This window comes from Clytia hemisphaerica, unplaced genomic scaffold (assembly GCF_902728285.1).
Source record: "Clytia hemisphaerica strain Z4C2 unplaced genomic scaffold, Clytia hemisphaerica genome assembly, whole genome shotgun sequence".
In the NCBI taxonomy this organism is placed as follows: domain Eukaryota; kingdom Metazoa; phylum Cnidaria; class Hydrozoa; order Leptothecata; family Clytiidae; genus Clytia; species Clytia hemisphaerica.
In genome coordinates, this window is record NW_027103699.1 from 1,198,143 (window position 1) to 1,204,102 (window position 5,960).

General features: G+C 36.0%; 1 long non-coding RNA gene across 1 annotated transcript; it reads left to right on the forward strand.

The window, feature by feature from the left end:
• Positions 1-3,405: 3,405 nt before the first annotated feature.
• On the forward strand, positions 3,406-4,755 carry LOC136803971 (uncharacterized). Its single transcript, XR_010846223.1, has 2 exons — positions 3,406-4,053; positions 4,271-4,755. It is a non-coding gene; the product is annotated as an uncharacterized lncRNA (long non-coding RNA).
• Positions 4,756-5,960: the final 1,205 nt, after the last annotated feature.

A 5,960-nucleotide genomic window follows, 5' to 3' on the forward strand; every position in this document is an offset into this window, starting at 1 on the left:
AAATTCTGGTCACGTGACCATCCGTGATTTTAGACCAATGAAAACGCTTCATTTCCCCGGATTAAAGTTGTGTCTACACTAACACGCGGGAAATGGCTAGAAAAAGAGGGAAAAACCGGGGGTCAAATTAAATTTTTCTCCCTTCTTGCGGCAAACATAAAAGACTTTAAGAGGCCATTTATTTAAGAAAGGGGTGTTATATCATGAATAAATTATGTAAGTAAGTGATATTTTAAGTAACAAGTTCATTAACAATTTTATTTTGAAGTTTGTTTTTTAAAAACAAAACCCCGTGCTCTATGATAATCTCATTTTCTTACTTATGGACCCATTTGGAAGTCTTTGTAATACAGATCATTTGGCAGTGTAGTTGCAGCTATACAAGATTGAAATCTAAAGTGAAGTCGTAATCCTTGCCCGTGGACCCCCAGAGAAATTTTTAGTTGGCAGACACTGACTTTAAGGTTGGTTTGGAAATCGTTTTATTTTGAAATGTAATCTTCACTTTAGATGAATACTTTTATTTATTTGGATTTGTGAAAGGTTCAAGGTTTGTTTACTTCTTATTTCAAATTATTTCATTGATTTATTGAGCTGCAATAGCTGATTGAAAAACGAAGATTTTTGATAGTTATCAGCGTGGGCTTGGCCGCCATTTTGAAATTCGATTTTTTTTCTCCTGTACTCGGCAATTTAGAGGTTGTTCGTACTGTAATACGCGATTTGGCGTAACACTTGTGGGATTTAAGCAGGGCTGTCGGATTTAGGACCACTCATGGTATCATACGAAAGCGAATAAAATCTAAATCAATCAAACGTAATCGAACATAATCAAATAGACTTTTTTTTAATGAGGCCACCCTGTTGAATAATTATGTAGTCCAGCAAAAAAACAATGATATAGCCATGCATCATAATTATTATAATATGTATGAAACAGTAATTATGCATGGCTGTATCATTGTTTTTATGCTGGACTACATAATTATTCAACAGGGTTGCCTATTTAAAAAAAGGTCTATACAACCAAACATAATCGAAGCAATCGAACGGCAAATCCTGGGTAATATTCGATTGCGATTCGATTGTGTGTTCGACAATCGAATTGCAATTATATTCGATTGTGTTCAATTGCGTTCAATTGATTCGGCGTTCGATTCGTTCGATTGACACCGCCTGGACAAGAGAGAGGCACATAAAAATTGCTACCTTTATGAAGTATCAAAAAAAACTTGTTGTCAAAGAGATTCAACAGTGAGTGAACTTACAGTCAAGAAATCAACAAAAATTCCATGTTTGACGGTATTTGCAATTAAATTAAAGTCAAGAATATAATGATAACCCTAGGAAAGATTTTCTACACAGAGTACCTTGACTTATTACTCACCAAGAATCTTTAAAAAAGAAGTAAGGTTTCCTTTTTGTTTATAAAGTTAAAGAACATAAAAAAACCTGAAAAAACAGCTGACAATCAGTCGAATTTCTGGCGGCCATTTTGAAATTTATCGCGCTTCCGTAAAATGATATCTCGCTTTTGCTTCAGAAAATAACTACTATGCTTTGTAAGAGAAAGTTCGAATCTAAGAGTAACGCCTCAAAACCACTTACAGAATTTTAAATGGCGCGAAAGCACATGTTTTACTTACTTTTTGACAGTTTGATGGGTTCTTTGAGTCTCTCAATCATCCAATTTGGAAATCCGATGATTCACCATTTCTCTCACACTGTTTGAATCCGCTCTCCTGTAGGGATAATAATTCGGGAGCAGTGGTTTGTCCGGCAGTGTGGAAAGAAAAAGGTCAAGTTGTCTTTTGAATTTAATTTTTGTGCAGTTTGTGATATTACGAATGTAGAATGGGAGAGAATTGAAAAGCTTAGGTCCTTCTTCAGATAGTGAGCCTCTCCAAATGTTTTTGTGTTTAGAATTTACTTCTTTAAGGTGGCATTTTCGTCCGAGTCTCTGGTTTTCGTAGCAGGTGATACCCCCTTTGTTCTCAGAGTGGTTGAAATTTGGAGAATACTTCTCTAAGATATACCAAGTATAGATGATTTGATATCTTTCTCTACGTCTTTCCAGACTGTATAGTTTTAGAGTTTTAAGTTTTTCCCAATAGTTCAGTTTTTGTAAAGAGAATATTCCATTTAGGAATGATTTTTGAAGCTGTTCTAGTCGTTGCATTTGGTGTCTCTTGGATAGTGACCATAGCTGTGAACAGTAATCAATGTGAGGGATTGCCAATGTCTTCCATAGGGTCAGCATTACAGTAGGGTCCCTTGTTTTGAAAGTTTGATATATCCATGAACTGATACCTTTGACCTTGTCGATTACATTTTCTATATGATTGTCATATGTCATACCCACATCTAAAGTGATCCCAAGGTCTTTGACTGTAGTCTTGGTCTCTATCACCTTTTGGGTATCAGAGAAGTATTTGGAGAGTTCTTTAAGTTCTTCATTTCTACCATAATTGAGATGTTCAAATTTAAGTCCATTCAATTTCATGTTATTCAATCCAGTCAGTCGAGCACACTGTCATATTTTAAACGACAAAAAAATGAGTAATCGCATCATTTAGCGCCACTCTAAACAAAAGAAAAAAAAGAAAGATCAAAGGCTTAAAACAAAAAGTACTCAAAACGTTCAATAACACGTCGTGGTGAAAACAAAAATACGATATTCGTTTAGCGGCTCTTATAAGGAACACATTGATACATATTTCTGCTACCCCACAACTTGCAGTCGAAAAATTGAGCAAAATATTGAAAATATTTCTGCGGTGAAGTTTTTCAAATTTCCTTATAGAAATCTCATGTTTGGCACTCCTACACGGTAGAAAAAGTGAAGAGATGAGAAATATGACGTAAACACGATGCAAGTAGTAATTATATTCCCAAGTGATTACGAAAAGTTATTCTTTCAACAATGGTAAGTTTTTTATTACGTCTATTAGGATGACGTCTTTGCAGATTCCTGTGAGAGTTACTTTAAGAAGGTCATTGACATGCGAATGAGTTCAAGGATATTATCTAAGGCCCTCTTTATATCACGATCAATAGGGGATAAAAGCTTGCTTTTTTATGCTTTCTCACAAGCATTAATGTATATTAAGGCAACGTAAAAAGCTCGGTAAAATAGTGGGAAGAAATATTATTTTATCAGATACGTATTATCCCTGTATCACGCGAGTGGTATTTTAGCTCTCCCGCCTCTCGCACCTCCCTGTGTCACAACAAAGGAAATATACCATATTACATATCCCTCTCTCATGCGAGTGTGCGAGTGATGTTTTGCTTTCCTATCTCCCTGTCTCACAACGAAGGAAATACACTCGATACACATCATGTCCTTGTCGGAATACACATTACATCTCTGTCTTTGTGCGAGTGGGATTTTTTACTTTCTCGTCACTTTTGTCTTAATGACGCGACTTAGAATACCGCTATTATTACCCTAAGTCGATTAATTTTCGCATGTACTTTTTTTTAGAGAATTGAGAATTTTAAAAAATTCGTTGCGAAGCAGCCTCTTTTTCACTAGATTTTACCAAATTCCTTTAGTTTTAACGGATTTTCAATTTATAGCAAGAACTAAGTTTTGCGAAAAGGGCCAAAACTCATGAAAATTACGAATTTACCATTTTCATCGACCTCTAACGTTAGAGGTCGATGCCATTTTCAATTACTCCACGCGAAGTAAGAGGTCGATGCCATTTTCAATTACTCCACGCGAAGTTTAATCCACCTAAAGCGGCAGATACGTAAGGTATTTGAGTACAGAATTTCACCGGTTTGGGGACTGTAAAGATCTTCTAACGCCACATGATGGACATTTAAAAATGTTAGAAAGGTTTTGAAACGCTGTTGTGTGTCAACTGTTTCATATTTGATCGGTATTAAGATTTTGCCAGTTGAAGATTAAAATAATTTGAATATATTGCTTTTCTTTCTAGATATTCCAAATGGACTTGCCGAATAATGGTACAGCTATCAAGTATCCCGGATCGAGAAGTCAACGCATCGTCATATTGCACATACAACATTAATTAGGAAAAGGTATTTCGTTCTCGAATGTTCCACCTGGTTTTATCGTCATCCTTTATACCATTTTAATATGTATCTTTTCTTCTAGTAAAATAATTTTGTCATACACCCCTATTTAAGGTCGTTGACTTCTATCTAAAGATAAGCTCAATAATCTAATGAAGCCCTGAATATACCGCAAAATTAGTTTCATGACAATTTCTTTTAATTCACCCGTTGCCTTTTATAGGGACCACTGGGTAAACCGATAATCGAGATCGTTCTCAGGTAGACATGACTCTTAATTGTCAACTTGACTAAAACACGACAGAAAAATCGTTTGTTCACCATTGAAGCGCGAAGAACTATGCACCCGATTGTATCCACGGAGATTATATATACAAATTCTTTTATTACACCCCCATATCAGTGACCCGGTCAGCTCCACTCAATGATGAATTACCCGGTGAAAGAAATTGCATAGAACCCAAATCAAAGATCTTATTTATGGTCTTACCGTCTTACCCCGGTCAATCTCAGTTTTTTTAAGAATTCTTGAATATTAGTTGAAAGTCAATTTTTCCCTACCAGAGGAAATTAAAGGTTATCACTTAGTGAGCTTTGGAGATCCTATATTAAGACCCGGTGGGTTTCAAAGCTTCACTGGGTCACTGAGAAAGGGGTGTTCTATTATATATGAAATATAGAAAATGTACGTCTATGCGTGTTAGTAAATGTCCCGGGACAGTGTATATCATCCGTTTATGAATTGGGGAGAGAAAAACTCCATATTATTGAGTAATTAAGTCATTCTGAGGGGCTCAGATAGCCGATAGAACTTTCCAAAGGGGCTAAACTTGAAAAATTTGGGGGGAAATGATGAAAATTTCGAAGAGTTAACAAAAGTACACGTCGTCGCAATCTTTCCCCGACCATTTAAAACCCCAAATTTTCTTCCCCGTTAAGATATTTTGCAATAGAAATTTCCCGCTGTCCCACCGGGTTCTGTGATACAAGAGTGTTGTGCAGATTATTATGTTCTTCTATTGCTCGCTTATCCTTCTGATATGTGATCTTCACAGCTTTGGTAAAAAAAAACAAATGCAAAGCAAATGCTTGATGAGTTTTTTTGTTCTTATAAAAAGTCTTCGTTTCTTGCTCCATCTTGATTCCAAAGAAGACAGACCCTAAAAATGAAATCGGAAAAATGATCAAATTATATCTAATCTCACTAATTATGCCAATTAACTAAGTGTTAATAACATTTTCAAGTTTCAATTTATACCGTTGCAAAATCAATTTGCTTGCGTGTTCTCGAGTTTTTGGTTATCGTGGGATTTGAAGATTTCTAGTGTTTTAATTGCTTTGATAGATTCAAAACACAAGTTACTCTGCGGTGGAACATTATGATGTTCTCATTCAATAGGTCTTTTTGCTTTTCTTTTTTGTATAGAGATGACTTGAAAAGATCGCTCAGTACTCGACTGCCAGTCCACTCATAGACTGCGTTCATGTCATCTTGGAGCTGAATGATATCAGCATGGTTTTTGATTTGTATCATCAGCAAATGATGATAAGAAAGAGTGTAATATCTTTTTGTCAATGTCTTGTATCATTATCAGAAACAGTAGTGGTCCAAGCACAGATCCTTGGGGAACACCAGAGATGACTTCTGACCTTTCTGATAGTGTGTAGTCAACAGAGACTTGTTGCGTTCTACCTGTTAGAAAGGATTTGATCCAAGCAAGCAGTTTGCCTTTGATGCCATTGGTTTTAATTTTGTTCAGAAGAATGGTATGGTCGACTCTGTCGAAAGCCTTGCTAAAGTCAAGGTAGATCACGTCCACATTATTGCCGTTTTCTATATGGTGGATAAGTTGTTCTGTGTGAGAGAGAAGTTGGCTCAGGCAGGATCTACCAGATCTGAAACCATGTTGGTT